Source organism: Crocodylus porosus, unplaced genomic scaffold (genome assembly GCF_001723895.1).
Source record: "Crocodylus porosus isolate Cpor-Errol unplaced genomic scaffold, CroPor_comp1, whole genome shotgun sequence".
NCBI classification, from domain to species: Eukaryota; Metazoa; Chordata; order Crocodylia; family Crocodylidae; genus Crocodylus; species Crocodylus porosus.
Window position 1 is genome coordinate 9,643,691 of NW_017728931.1, and position 16,511 is coordinate 9,660,201.

A 16,511-nucleotide genomic window follows, 5' to 3' on the forward strand; every position below is an offset into this window, starting at 1 on the left:
GTTTGATTTTTCATGTGGTTTGAACAGGATAATTTAAAGCAGGGTAGAGCCTATGGACCATTTAAAATGATCCAAATTAGTTCACTAGTTTTTTTTACATTCTGTAGTAATACCTCATGCTGCATTAAGCTGCAGGTTAATTTATACATGGAGTGCATTCTGGTTGTCTCCGTTAATCATAACCTACTTTTCCTCAACTTAATTGACAAACTGCTTTTTGATTTGAATGAAGTTTAGTCAGGCCTCTCCATCTACCAAGCAGAGATATATATTTTAACCTCTTCAGGTGTCAGCACAAATGTGAAATGACTGGAATGATGAATGCCTCTGGATTCAGTTTCAGAAGCAGTTGTCCATATTGGTGTGTTAAGTGGGAGACCAGCTCTTGCTTTTGAGGGAACAGAATTAATTTTCCTCGAGGAGCGAGGGGGTGTGGGTAGTTGTAACAATGCTTTTGCAAGCAGGTTTGAAGCCCAGTGCCGACAATGAACAAAGTAATGTCATGTAGAAGGGAAAACAAGACTATAAACTCCACCCGGGCATTGCTGCTTGAAAAATGTGAGGAAAACACAGGCCCATTGAAACCCCGAGTCTGTTTGAATAAGGCCCTGTGCAGAACTGGCTTGTTTAATTAAAATCAAAGTCAGCAGTTTTCTCAGGATTAGGAAAAGCATTTGTAATATTTATGTCTGCGTACTTAATTCAAGGTCATACAAAGTATATCTCAGAGGTAAATGAAAATATAGGTTTGCTGGTTAGTTTTAAGACCGGTCATTCAAAATCTCATTAGGTTAGATGTGTCATGTGTGGAGAAGTCAGCACTGAAATGAGGCTCTATGTCTCTGCCTTACTAGCCGGCTTCTCTGCTTAACTGACTCACTTATTGAAATAACTTTTAAGAGCAAGAGGAAACAGGAGACCTGACAGAGCACGGGAGCACTCATGTACCAGTGAGGTTTAGCAATAATGGACTGAAGCATTTCTACCATTGAAGGTGTGGGAATCCTATATAAATAGAATGTGCTGAACTGTGTTTCATAGAAGGTTAAGGCTGAAAGTTGTCTCATAAGAGTGTCTGAACCAATCTCCTGCAGCACTGTTAAGTTTTCACTCACTGACCCTACCAAAAACGTACCTAACCTATATCTGCACCCCTCTTTTAAGATACAACCTTTGTGCCAGGCTGGCTGTTCATACCAATGCTGCATTACTCATTATCCTTGGAAGTAGTTTCCTATGTAAAACATTGCCATTAATTTTAGAACATTGTACTTGCTCTTTTTCCATGTGCTCAGTCCTTTGGTCTCCCTCCAGACATCTCCCTCTGCAATGTCTCTATCTCAGCTCTTTCCCAAGAAACACATTCCTAGGTTCTCCCTAGTTTTTAAATCAGTGCCACATCCTTTCAGTACCCACCTCAGCATTTTCTTCAATTCCCTAGTACACATTTTTATATTGTCCTTTCATGAACCTATGTCATCCTCCTTCAGTTCCTCTTTTTTGGCTCACATCCAGGCCCCTTCTCCTTTCCCACTAGACTTTCTCTCTCATTCTCTCTTTCCAGTCTCTCTGGATTTACTCTGCAGCTGCTATCATCTTCTGTGTTTCTCTGCATCTCATCAGCTCTCCCTCATATCTGAACTCTTTCCTTAAAGAGGGTTCTCCTTTCCTCCTTGAATAATCCAACTTAGTCTGTCTTTCTCCCTCTTACAATGCTGTATTGCTGTATTCTTCATGATATCTCTGGCGAATATTCTGAAGTGCTCTTTGTTTGCACCTGGCTACACCAAATGGAACCTGTATTGTAGACGGATGTATTTGAGGGATTTTAGAGAAGTGCCAATACAAATAACAGTTTTCAAAGTGGTCTATGGCAGGAATTTGATCCATTTACCATGTTTAAATTGTTCAGAAGTTCACTCTTCTAAATTTACAGTTGAATTGCACTGTCCATCCCTCCATTAATTTCAGAGGGCTGCAATGCCAATGAATATGTATAATTTTTTACCTGGTCATATGTGTGTGTTTTGTAAAATTGTTGGTCAGCTTTTTTTTTGTTGTTCATGGCTATATTAGCTAGAATGAAATACCCTGTATGCAGCTGATCTGCAATCCCTGCAATACTGTTATCCTTGGGTGTTTAGAGATGGGGCTGGGAAATGCTTTAATTAGTGCAGCTCCAAGAGCTGCGCTAATTAAAAGTGCCCAGAGCATCACGTGTATCAGTGTCCCCACACTGAAAAATGGTGTCAGGGTGCTTTGAACTAAAGCTTATCAAACAAGCTTTAGTTTAAAGCACCCCACCACCATTTTTCAGCACGGAGACACTAATACATGTGACGCTGGACTATGCTGGAGCGCGGTAATTACCACGCTCCAGCAGACTCGATTTTAATTGAGTCTGCTCGGACATGCTGTAATTGCAGCATGTCAGAGCAGCCTCCCTGCACATGAATAGGAGCCCTTCTAGTTTTGGGCTTCTCACACAGCTGTGCCCATTGTCCCTCACTCCTGCCCTGCAGCCCTCTGGCTATTTCAGTCCTGGGTCACCTCCCAGTCTGCCCCTTCCCCTCAGTCCTGACCTTCAACACATGATACCAATGCCAATACCCAACCTCTTTCCTCAATCTGTGCTAGTATATCCCACTCTGTGTCTACAGCATCCCCTGCTGTTGCCATTACAGGTCTCTGAGTTCTGCTAATACAGTGATTCTCAGCCAGGATGCGACAGCACCCTGGCTTCCCTTGAGATTCTTTCAAGGGTGTCATGAGTGCCATGCAATGTCAGAGATATCAGATAGAAATCCATAGTGTTAAAAGCATTCTGACTGTTCTGTTCTTTCTGAATTCTTTGTAACAGAGAAATTGCTCTTTTTCTTTTCTAGTAAAAAAAATGAGTGAAAACCAAGAGCCAACATTTTCTGAGGGGTGTGTCGAGACTAATGAGGGGTGCCTTGAGTCTAAAGAGGCTGAGAACTACATTTGGGTTCAACCCTGTGAAGTTGTGGGCTTCTCTTGAGCAGTGGTTGTCAGTACATCCAAAACTGGGTGGTGGCTGTGTCACATGGATTGATTTTTCTCAAAGGATTCACTAAGGAGCACCTAACTTGTCTTTGATTCCAGGTCTCCCAAGGTGATAAAAGAATGCCCTCAATCAATAGTTTCTCTCTTGGCCAATGCAAGAGATGATATCTTTTATGCATGAGTTTATTTGGAGAACTAGAAATAGAAATTGAAGAATTATGTTTTAAGGAGTCTGACTGAGATCCAGTCTAACAGCCAAGTGCTGAAACATGTGGGTGAACACTAAGAGAATAAGAATTTGGATGGCAGAGTGTGGTACTGTGGTTCTACAGAGCAGAAACTATGCCTGGTCTCATTCTGATTTTAACATGATTTATGGTTTATTTGGCAGATGTTATTACCTTTGGGATTTTATTTTCCTATCCACGTCTTCAAGTGGGCAGCCTTTCTTGAAGAGGGCTGGGCATTGCTTCCCTAGAAAGCTCTCAGAGCTGTTCTTGAGCATGAGCTCAGAGAATGATGCCAGTGATTCCTTTTTACTGCTCAGAGCTTGGCAGAACCCAGGGCTAGTATGTAAGCTGAGATCCTCTGTGTGGCAGAAATTTATATTGCCCTTAAACCATTGGCCTGGCTCAAAGTATACCCATCTAAAGACACTAAGGGATCCAGCCATCAGCATCCAGTTTATACTGATACTAGAAAATTGCCCATCAGGAATGACGGGGGTGGGGTGGTGGGCGCACAGGGATGGAGTGCCACCACTCAACACCCCGCGCCACTGCTGCCGCCTCCCAAGAGTGGGCAAACTTGCATGCAGCAGCTGCCACCACCAGGCACTGCCCTGTGCTGCCACTGTTCTTCATCCAGCCATGCACCCCCACCCCCCTGCTCTGTGTCTGTCTGGCCCGCTCCACTGGAGTCATGCCTCATCTGTCATTCTTGACACAGCACTGGCTGGAGCCACACTCTGCTGGGAACCATGCCCCCCAAGACTGGACAGACATACAGACAGATGGATTAAGTCCTTTATATATATAGAATACAGGCAGTCCTTGACTTACAATGTTTCGAGTTGCAACGTTTCACACTTACAACGTTTACAAATTGACACCGTTTCAACTTGATAATGTCAGTTTCAACTTACAACGCTTGATCCAATGCCACGCCACGCCACGCCATGCCAGCGAACAAGTTCGCTGCGTTGCTCATCTCCCTGGAGAACATCAGTCCAACCTTCCTTGGATACTTTCTTTAAGAAAGCAGACGAGACTCCAGAAAAAACCTGCAGCAAAGACTCCTGAGAAGACTCCAGCCAAGAGCCCTTCAAAAAGTCCAACTAAGAGCCTTTCAAAAAGTCCAGCAAAGTCACCTCAAAGAAGTTCTTCCAAATCAATATGATTGCTATTTACAATATAAAAACATTAATGTAGCTATATTATTCATCTATAATTAATCGAGTACAAAATTCTGGGGTATTTTTGGTGAAAATGGGTATCAACCCTTGGTTCAGGAACCAATCCCCCATTTATAACATTGTTTCTTATGAGAAAGCTGGTTCCAAGTTACAACGTTTCGACTTAAGACGCCGTTTTCAGGAACTAATTGTGTCGTAAGTCCGAGGACTGCCTGTACCCAAATGTACGGTCTCTCTGCTGACCTTGACGTACAGGTAGTAAGTACATCATTTCTGCAGATGATCATTTCAGTCATGGCCCCACAAATGATGTTAAATGTTAGGCTCTCGGTTACTTGTACCCCTAACAAGAAAATGCACTCGTGCAATTTAATACCAGGGGCGTTTGCTGGCCTGTAGTGTTGTGTGTGAACTGTTCTAGATGGAATGTCTCGTTAACTTGAAATAGGAGGTATTTTTCACTATAATGATAAGAACTTCAGGTAGTTCTCTGTGTCATGAGTGGTTCTTAGCAGTTGTTGCTTACCATCTGGCACTGCTTTCTTTTGGAGATTAGAAAAGTCTGAGCTGAGTGTTAAGGAAGCTTATCGTATTTAATTGTATGGAGAGCATGGTGATTTACCCTGAATTCATCCTAAGTGCATAATATGACAGAGAACTGGACAAGTACATATCGTAGTTGATGCATTTTGACAAATGAATCAAGATTGCAAAGCAGCCAATACAGCCTCACTAAAGAAATCAAATATTGATTTTTGTTTATAAAGATAGTAGCTTAATTGTCAAGAAGGATAATGGCTAAGTATTAAGATTAAGATATGGCTTCTACAATAGACTTCACTTTAGTGTATTGCCTAGAGACAGCATTATGGCAGTGTTTATATAGCTTATTGGAAAGTTTTCCTACTCAAATAATTATATTTATAAAAGGGAAATTTTCAAAAAGAAATGAAAGTTCACTTTTCCTGTTTGAGGAAGGGAAGTTTTGAAGCTGAGAGATCAAAGTTGCAGTAGAAAACTGCATCTGGAGTATGATACGTGGGCAAATTTTAATTCATTTATCCTTTTCAATAGAGGCTATTAGCCCAAAACAGTCCATATATACTGGAGAGTTTGTAATATACATTCAGATAGATTTCAGCATTGCTAATTTATTGGTTAGCATAATAAATTTAAACTGGAGGAATATTCAGCAGGATTATTAAATCTGTGATTGCTTCTCTGTGGTCATGGGTTAGATAGCTAAGTATAGTTAGTAAGTTACATAATGTGATTCCTTTGTCAAATTAAGTCTTACTATATATTCCTTCAGGCTCCCTGTTAGGAATTCAAATACTAGTTATAAATACTTTCATTACAAGCTATTATTAATTATAGTATTCTTGTTTGAAGGTACCAGTTGTTGAAATGAGTAAAGCTTAAATCAAATCAAATTAAGTTAGTAAATTCAAGTTTGTATTCAGTTTTCAGGTACGCTTTTTTTAGTAACATATTCTGGGATTTTTCCTTTTCCTAAAATTTAAGGATACAAGAACAACAACAATAAAATGATCTGAAAAAGTTAGTTAACGGGAGAATGGTAGTGCTGGTATAGTTAAATATAGCAAATAAAAATCATTCAGTCCATTTGTAAATCCATTTTTATTAAAAGAAGGGAAAAAAGCTATTGTTCTTGAAGGGAATTTAAAATGTTTGGTAATGAAGAATTTTATTTAATAGGGAGGAGAACCGTTCATAATTTGGGGATCTGCTGCAGAGACAGAGAAAGCAAGAGAGCATATCCATTCTCTCTGTGAGTGAGGCTGTTGTCACAAGTATTGATACTGTAATGCAGCTAAGTCTTCTAGAGCTGTTTATATAGGGTAATCCATACTTAGAGGCATTTCTTCCAACTGAAATATATACTGTAACACTGTTTAGTTTGAGTTGCAAAGCTTTAATGCTTATCTGAACCTGTTGGGTACACATCTAAATCTTGTGAGCACGTTTTGTTCCTCTGCAGAACTGAAAGTTAATCTCCTAGGTTTGGTACTGCTTTTAGAATGGTTGAAACGGGAACAACATTGCAATCTATACACCATGTATAAAGGCGCACTTTATTGGTCTGGCCTGGCCCTGACTGCATCATCTTGTAACCACTGTGCCCCGTGTGGTACTGTCATGGTTTTCTGATACAGGGAATAAAGACAAGGATAGATGTTAAAGGATGCTTGTCTTATGACAAAATATCAATGCGTGGGTCTGTAATTTTCTTGCAAGAATGAATCCAGAGCCACTGGAGAACTTCTCAAGCAGCAAGTGACAACACACAGCAAACCTGTATTGACATAAGGCCCTAATGTAGTGACAGTTAAGGTACTATGCAGGGAAAAAGAGACCACTCAGAAATATCAATTCTCTCTTTGTTTGTACATATTGAGCTCTGAGAGAGAGAACTAATTTTAATTCACTGAAGTGAAGTGATTATTTTCAGTCCTATCTATATTAAACCTTTTTGTTTTAGAAGAGATTTCTATATGCAAATAATTTCTTCATTTGTTAATTCAAATTTGCTTGTAAATCAACACTTATGTATTCAAATGCTGAGATTTGGTGTCTAATTAGAAACATTTAAATATTAGATGTGCCATTACAGGCATGTTTCTGTATAGGGATTTTTGACCTATGGTTTTAAAATTTAGACAATAAATCTCTTCTTGCCTGATGACTCCATGTGATCGAATGTGCCATAACTAAGTCCATTTAAAACCACATTGAAGCAGTAGCAGAGAACAACATTCAAACTCTGCTAGGGGGCAATGTTTCAAATGTGCTTCTGTTGAAACTACTTTAGTTTAAACTGGTTTAGTTAGTTAAACAAATGGGGCTCATTCCAGGTCTGTGGAAGTCTGGCTCATCCAGATGGCAGCATCTCTAACCTTTTGAAAGGAGTGAGTGAGATATATTTAAGTTTGATAGAGGGCACATTGATCTAAAATTCTTTGCAGTGTTCCTCTTACTCACCGCTGTTTGCTAATGCCACAGTCTAAGGCTGTCTTTTTTCCCCCTTGGGTTGCCAGGGGGGTGCAATTTGAAGTTTATGGAACTATTTTTGTTGTATTGGTCAAGGTGCTTGGGAACCATTTATTGCTTGTGTCAACACTGGATAAATGATTTATTGATTTACAAATTGACTGTAGAATTCTTTGATATATTTGTTATAACATAGCCTGCTGGGAAGGGTTGTTTTTCAAGCCTCTGTACGAGAAATTGGTTTCAATTCCTTGCATGTGAGAAGCAGAATAACAATTTAGAAGTTAAGGAAAAAGAGCTCTGATCTTTATATACGTTACATAGTGTAGTGACTTAGGTTGTGTGGTGTCAGATGCACAGCTCTTTTCCATGGGATCCCCTAAGATTTCATAGACATTAGGAGCAGGAAGCCCAAGGAGCAGGAAGTCAGTTAGGGTCAAATGGTCCAAAGTATCCAGAATAGGTGCTTGCACCACCTCTGGAAGGAGTCTGTTCCAGGCTCTGGGAACATGACGGTAAAGAAGTTTTTCCTTATGTTCAGACTAAAATGGTCTTCCAGGAGTTGGTGAAGGTTGGACCTTGTCTTCCCTTGGGGTGCTCTGTTGAACAGGCATTCCCCCAGATTCTGGTGCACACCCCTTATGTACTTATAGGCTGCCACCAAGCCACTCCTGAGCCTTCGCTTCTCCCAGCTGTAGAGTCCCATGGCTCTCAGCCTCTCTTCGTAACGCCTGCTCTCTTGCCCTCGGATCATGCATGTAGCTGTCTTCTGGATTCTCTCAAGCTTCTTCCTATCCTTTCTGAATTGTGGAGCCCAGAACTGGATGCAGTGTTCCAGCTGTGGCATCACCAAGGCCAAGTACAGCGGGAGGATGACTTCCTGGGTCTTGCCAAAGATGCATTGGTAGCTGCAAGCCCGAGTTTTGTTTGCTTTGCCAGCTGTGGTATCACATTGGTGGCTCATGTTCATCTTGTGGTTGGTCATGACCCCCAAGTCTATTTTGGTTGTGGTGCTAGCAAGTGTAGCGCTTGCAAGCCTATAAGTGTGATACAGGTTTTTTTCCCCCATGGTGGAGCACCTTGTATTTTTCCGTGTGGAATGCCATCAGGTTTTCATCCTCCCACCATGTGAGCCTGTCGAGGTCGTCCTATCCTTAAGTGTGTACACTCTTCCCCATTGTTTGGTGTCATCAGCAAATTTAACCAGTCCACTTCTGACACCAGAGTCCAGATAATTTATAAAGACATTAAAGAGTACAGGCCTGAGAAGGGAGCTTTGGGGGACAACACTGGTCACTGTGTCATGATGATTTGGTTCCATCAACTACCACTCTCTGCATCTAACTTCGGAGCCAGTTCCCCAGCCATTAGGCTGTAGTGTAGTCAAGGCCACAGTTTTCCAATTTCACCATAAGGATATCATGGGACATAAAATCAAAGGCTTTTTTAAAGTCCAAAAATATGATATCCACCTCTTCCCCTTTGTCCAGCTACTCTTCCCACAATTCAACCTCCCTTAAAGCAAAACACTCCTCTCTCCTCCCTCCTATACATACAATTCATCTGATCCGCGTCCGTCTCATTAAGCCCTATCTCCATGCTGTAAGCTTTGAATTACATATTGCTCTGTCTCTGTAACACATGCTTCTGTTCCAGCTTTCTTCTGGTCCTGCAGTGTCTTCTGCATCCTCTTTGCATCGAGGTGGGCAGAAGGCTCCTGTTCATCAGACAGAGGTCCTGAAGTGAGCCTCTTCTCTCCCCACCACCCACCATAACTTACTAGACATTACCTGCATTAGTAATGCAGGTAAGTTAACCAGCCAACTACTTGAATGATGAAGTTTTCTATGCGAGTATGGTCTGTTCCCTGCCTTTCCTGTTTTATTGAGGGGAGAAAAAAACAGTTCCTTCAGGTTTGGGTCTAGCCACCATCATCCATATCTTTGTAGCTTCTCTTGTGAGGCTCACCTGAGCCCAAGCCTGGACATTTCAGAAATGCTGTAACACCTTCATACTGGGCAGGTGTTTAGCAATCAAAGCTAGACTGAGATGCTGTTTAGATTGGCGGGGAGGGGAGAGGTCTCTGTTTTACAAAGAGGTCCTAGTTTCCTTTTAAGTAGTTTTGTTCTCTTAGTTTCATAGTTTCTAGGGTCGGAAGGGACCTGAGCAGATCATCTAGTCCGACCCCCTGCCCTGGCAGGAAAGAATACTGGGGTCAAACGACCCCGGCAAGATGTGCATCTAACCTCCTCTTAAACACCCCCAGGGTAGGAGCCTGCACCACTTCTCTTGTTGCATTCCTGTTTTATAAGTTATTTTGTCCTTTTATTACAAGCTGCCCTGAGCCTTCAGTGGGAAGGGAGGCATATATATTGCATGAATAAATAGAGTTGCCCTCGTAAGAGAAAGTTGTAGACAGACTACAGCTTGAAGAGGGAGGGAAGGAAGGAGAGAGAGGAATGCAACTAGTAGGGATCTGGGGAACAAGTGCTTTTTCTTGTGGGAAACAGAGAAGTTCTCTTCATCTGCCCTATAAAACCTCATGCTGTGGGTCTTCACTGTTTGTAACAGGTCCCAAGATCTCTTTCCATATTCTCCCTCCATGTGCTGTGTGGACATAATGAATGCTGGTAAAAGTCCCAAGCAAATGGACTCAGAGTTCAAGAAGAGCTGTGTAAGCCATGTCAAGAACAGGGAGCGTGAAGCTCTCAGATAGAAGTTAATCAGCTTGCAGAACTGCCCACTGGTAAATAATGTCCTCCCTTCCTGCTGTCAGACCCAGAATTGAAAAGGATGCTGACAACACAGAATTAAAAAAGAAACCAGCGTGAGCATGTGAGTGGAAAAACCCCAGAAAGCCAGTACACATGTCCAAGCATGCCCCACACATGGTATGAGGTAATTTGAATTGGCAAAGCACGCATGCCTGGTCATGTACTAGGCATTATGTAATCTAACTAGAACTTTCCATAAAGAGAACTGTGTGATTGGTTACCTGAAAAGTATTTTAGCCAGCGAGTTTCCGCCCACAGCGGGAGACCAGACCAGATCTGACAGGGAGACTAGCTCAGGAAAATCAGAGAGTGGAGACCAGCTCTGACAGAATCTTGGGGGAGACCAGGTCTGTCAGGAGGCCGGATCTGACAGGAGGCGAGCTCTCATGAGCCCAGAGCTGTCTCACAGGCTGGCCACTTGTAATTGTCTCCCCGCCACTGTCGTGTCCCGGCGTACCCCATCCTCACACACACTCGTCTTCGACCGTCCGTCCGCCGCCGTGGTGTCCCAGCGTACCCTGCCCTTACATACGGTTGTCTTCGTTTACCGCTATCGTTGTAACTAAGCCTGACCTGCGCTATACTACCATCATCTGGTGGCGTAAGTAAAGAGAAAATAAAAAGGTTTTTTTCAACCATACGGGTATCGACTGCCTGACTCCTCGCCGCTGGCCCCCACCTGTCCGATCGTGCCGGCCTAGACCGTGACAAGGCAACTTGGTCCCACACCTGCCCTCAGAATCACTGATTAGGTAGTGAGATGCTCTGAATATGTAACTAATGCTGCCTTGGGTGGACAGAACATCCTGTTGGGCCTGGAAGATTTTTTGTGAAGCTCTAAGCAAAGGACTTCTGATCCCATAGTGTGAAACCAGAGTGGTCCAGTAGACAGGGCAAGGAGCTGAAAGTCAGGAAGCTTTTGCACTTGACCATTGCATTGCTGACTCACTGTGTGATGTCTTCATCCCTCTGCACCACACTTCCCACATGTGTTATTTGAACTTGATGATACTTACCTTCCTTTTTGTGAAGGAGAGGTAGGGGTGTACTGTCCCTCTTTTAATACGTTGTGTTATTTCTTTCTTGTCCCTGGGTTTGTAGGATGGATTAGAAAATTTGGATACACTGCTACCTTTCTATATATGTGTTATCATCTAGGTAGGCACACAATAAAGATGGCTCCAAAAGTGCATGCTTTAACTTGCACAAATATTGTAAGAGAAACATGTAGCAACAATGACTTCAGTTTTCTGACTTTGAGAAGAGACATCAAATTTGTTTGATGGCACTGAACACTACTTCTATACATAAAAACGAAGGGAGACAACCCAATTAATGGCGAGGTTCAGTTAATTGGGGTTCTGCTATATGTGCAAGTTAAAATGTGCCTTGTATGAAGCTGAGTTACCCTGGGATGACAGATAATTTTAGGTAATGTACCTGCTAATTTCTTTCCACTCATCCTGGGTTAATGACGAAGTCACTTAACCTTCCTGCAACCCAGTTGATTCTACCTCTGCTCATTGAATCGAAGGAGGAATCCTAGTGGTAATCCTAGGCTATGCCTGCTGTCTACCAAATAAAGAGGGGACCTTGCTTTTGCCATCGTTACCACTACCACCAGCACCACGCTGTCAAAAATAAAGGATCCGTGTCAGGACATGGCTAGAGGTATTATATGAAATGGTGGATATTAAATATTAGGGAGGTCATGTAAGACTTAATCACTTTAATATCACTTTACAGAAATGACTCCAGGTGCTGAACTCCGAGCAGTTGTGCAGCCCTCAGAAACGAATTAGTTTTAAATCAATTTGGATGGATCACCTCTGTTCAGCACAGTCCCTTGCTGCTTAACAGCAAATTAAATTGTGGTGTGTATTGAATAGAGATAATTGAACCTCCAGATGCCTGGTAGTTTGACTTGGTTGGTCCTTTTACCTTTCTCCTATATCCCAGATCAGAGTTTTATTTGCCATTGAGACCTCTATGATCTAATAATTTCATGGGTTAGAACAAGTGGAGTGGGGTTTCCTTAAGGAATCATCGTGACTAGCCATTGTTTGTGGCTGTCTCTGAGAGAGCCACAGATGAATCAATCCAAATCTCCCTTGTTTTTGCATTCTAGTTATGTCATTTGGGCTCACGTGGGCCAGTGCAGCTGGGATGAATTTGAAGTGTTCAAGGCCATAGATGTTGTGCTGACTCAGTATCCTCAATTTCTTACCCCGGTGAATCAGTCCCCGCTCCTAGACCCCCAGTGGGAACTTACATAATCACTATGCTTCTGACCCCTTCCAACACAACATAATTCATTCCTGGTACTTCTTGTTTTATTTCGGTTTGTAAAAATAGATGAGCGGGAAGGGGAGTAATTTTTCCCAGGCAAAAAGAATTAGTGGCATTTGCAAATAAAGCTGGTTTTGGGTTCAGTGTTGAAAGGTAGAGCCTGCGGGCTTTAGACAAATATTTCAGTTGACCTCCTCTGCAGATCAGATTTGGTATCCCAACCCTGTAGTTCACTTTTTGTGCATGCTTCTTCCCTATTATACTTGAGCCAGGATCAATGCTGTTTCCAGTGACTGCTCCAGTGTCCTTTGCTTTTAATAATATATTGATCCTGTAAGTATTTGTAAGTTGTCTGCTGGCGCTGGTAAGCCATAAGATATCAGACCTTGAAATCTTATCCTTCTCATTGCCATCTTGCTTTTCTCCCCTGCCACACATTGCATTTGCTTGTGGTTTTAGCTGGTGGTATGCCACAAATTGCAATGGTTAAGCTTAAATCAAATTATCCCATTGTGAGGCCTTGGAGCAGGGACCATATAGAAACTGGAATTTTACCCTCATTTAATTTACAGACTTACTAATTTCTTAGCTCTTGTGGGTTGTGAGTTGTTAGTTAGGAAGTTTCTAACTGTTCTCTTGATCTAGCAGTGATTATTTTATTTTTTGGGGACTAATCAGAATCAAAACGAGCAAATCCTGGACTCCTGGACCTGGTATAATTTTCAATCCCTGGATTTGAATCAGTGCAAAAAATTAACAAAAAGAGAAGACTTACAACCCTGCATTTGTGTGGGAGTTTAAAAAAAAGGGCTGGCTTTGCAGAACAGTTTAAGTTTGTGGTTAAAATTTTGTGCATATGTGTGCACATGTGCATAGGCTCACATTGGTATGCACATCTGCTTCATTACTCTCTTTCCATTTATTACCATCACAAACCCAAATCTTCTAGAGTTTCCCAAGACAGGTCCAAAGCTCAGTGAAGGCTCTTGGTGACAGTATATAATGTATACTTATAAGCATGCAGATTCCAGTACAGAAATATTTATATATGGAAAATATTCCTGTGTATGTATGTAGATGAATGAGTATTGAATACAACTTGGCCATTTGATTTTCAGTCTTAGAGACCTGTAACTCGCACATGAATAGATAGACTAGCAAGAACAGCATGTTGCTATGACCTTCTCATGTGGGTGCTTGTGGGTCAGCTTTACTTTCTGTGTTATTTATGTAAATCTCTTGTGTTCTTAGCATACATTTTGATTTTGCTATTTCCCGGATTGTTTTTGACTAGGATCTCTCTCCTTCTTTCTTATTGAAGACTTCTGACATAAGCTACCTTAATATTTTTGTTGCAGTTCTATCATCCACATATTCTCCCATCTTTAAGAAAGTTTGTGTTTCTGCAAGGGCTACTTCTTAATGAGAGATCCCCTTCCTGATCTGGTTATTAAACACACTTAACTCTAAATTCTTTAAAAATTGCTGCTGAGCAGGCAGTACTTCATTTTTGTTAGCAGCTGTGTTACTATTGACTGGATTGGCTTCTTTACAAGACTGATTTCTTCTTCAGGGTAGCCTTGGACAACTTCCAACCAATTATGGTCTTAAGCCAGGTAAGAGAACTGCTTGTCATTGCATTGTAATTCAGAAATGTAAACATTTCATTTCATGGTGAACAGCTGTTTCAAGCTAAATCTCTGGTTGAGACTTAACATCTTTCTGTTCTTCCATTCCAGTTCATCAGGCTGTCATCTTCCACATCTCAGTCACCCTGATCACAAACCTTTTACTTCAGTGATTCTCAAACAGGGTGCCACTGCACACGCTGTGAGTTTGTTTTAAGGGAGTTGCAGGGTGCTGCCCAATATTAGCACTATTCGCACTGAATCACCTACACATGATACACAAGGTATACCCAGAAATTTCAAATAGGAATCCATAGTGTCAAAAACAGAAAAATTGCTGTTATTTTTCTCTGGTCCAGAAATTAGTGAAAGCTAAGCACTGACATTTTCAGAGGGGTCCCTTGATTCTGAGAAGCTTGAAAACCACTGTTTTCCAGGGTTCTTAGGAAGTTAAGCAAAACATCTTCTTTTTTCAGCTCCGGGTTATTTCTGCCACTGGACTTTCCCATATTTCATAGACATCAGGGCTGGAAGGGACCTCGGGAGATCATCGAGTCCAGCCCCCTGCCCAAAGGGCAGGAAGTCAGCTGGGGTTATAGGTTCCCAGCAAGATAAGCATCCAATTTACTCTTGAAGGTGTTCAATGTAGGTGCTTGAACCACCTCCAATGGCAGACTGTTCCAGACCTTGGGGGCTCGGACAGTAAAGAAATTCTTCCTTATGTCCAGCCTGAAACGGTCTTGCAGGAGTTTATGACCGTTCGACCTAGTCATCCCTTGGGGCGCTCTGGTGAACAAACGTTCCCCCAGATCCTGGGGGATCTACGTTATCTGTTCTATGTTATCTTTTTTCATATATCTGAGACCCTTATTTGATCTTTCTTCTGGTACTGCTGTACTTGAGCATGCATCTTAGTTAATAGTCTACCAATCCTCACAACATCTCTGTTAAATAGAGCTGAGGCAAAGAGGGACTGACTTATCCAAGTTCACAGAAGAAACCAGTGGTGGAACAGGGAATTGGATGTAGAACTACCAAGGTTTAGATTAATGTCTTGACTACAGGACCAATCATCTCCATGTATTAGGGTGAAATTTTACAGAGCCCGGTAGAAATAAGCCCTGACTAAAATCCACAGCACAGATTTCCTAGGCAAGTTAGGGCCTTGAAATATTGGGTTATCTTGGCAAGGACTTTTCACTAATACAGCAGCATTCACACTGCCTTGACATGCAAAAAAAAATAGCTAAGTGTAACTCAAGGTTTGTTTGGGTTGTTTTTTTTCTTATGTTTGGTTCTGTTTCTGATGACTTTTTCTAAGGTTCCCAGAAGAGTTTAGGTCTAATCCAGATGAATTGATTGCAGTAGGTTTCTGGTGACATTTTCTGTAATTAGTTATATCAAGACTTACAGCATAAACCCCTGTGATAAATGTGATACACAAGCATGCTGGTGAAAAGATTCAATGTTTTTTCCGAGGTCCTGTCACTGGATTGACTTGGCTCAAAGTTACCAAGACTTGACACTTCATCACATCATGCTGGGGTAGTAAACTCCCTCCAGTGGCTTCCACTGTGGTTTTCCATATTAGAAAATGCAAATAAAACATTATTCCAGACAGCAAAACCCTACTTCAGCCAGTTAATGAAACCTGCAAATGCATAAGCCCTATAAATAAAACTCATCAAGGCTGGAGGTCTGAAGAAAGATGTTGATGGTTATTTTGCCTCTTATTAGTCATCTGTTGGTGAGTCTAATTTCTACACTCTTTTGCCACTCAGATCACAAGACTTTCTTATTCTCAGAACAGTTTCCGCTACAGTGGCCTTTCTAGCTGATTAGATGGATTGAACACCCAGTGCCTGCTTTTGTTCCTTGTAATTTTTTCATTGTCGGTGACAGGGTGGGCTTTGTGTTTACTTCTGTCAGTGCAGTAGCGCTGCTGGTATATTCCTGAATATATTCAACAATACACATAGCCACACTGTTTTTTGGTTCTGTTTTCTTAGATGTTTTCTGTTCCTCCCATTGCACTTATTTGCCAAGGTGGTTGTGATGTATGACCTTAGTGTGACTGAGCTATCTGTAGTTTTGGTAGGTTGGTGACTACTTTCTCCTTGGAATCTAACATTCCCACTAGAAATGGAAAGTCACTGGCTGATATTTTTGCCATGGAGTTTCTTTGGTTCTAGCTTCATAGCATATTGGTTGTTTGTAACTTTGCCAGTCTTTGGCTCAAGTAGTTTCTTAGTCATAGCCCAGCCCCTGGCACGGATCTTTGAAAACTCCTGGCACTCTGGTGTAGTGCCCGAAGACTGGAAGAAGGCCAATGTGGTGCCGATCTTCAAGAAAGGGAGGAGAGTGAATCCG

The 16,511-nt window shown here is 41.8% G+C and overlaps 1 protein-coding gene across 3 annotated transcripts in view; it reads left to right on the top strand.

The window, feature by feature from the left end:
- The window catches only part of TSPAN9 (tetraspanin 9), a 203,463-nt gene that overhangs the window by 67,098 nt on the left and 119,854 nt on the right, over window positions 1–16,511 (top strand). The gene's annotated exons all lie outside the window — the stretch shown is intronic.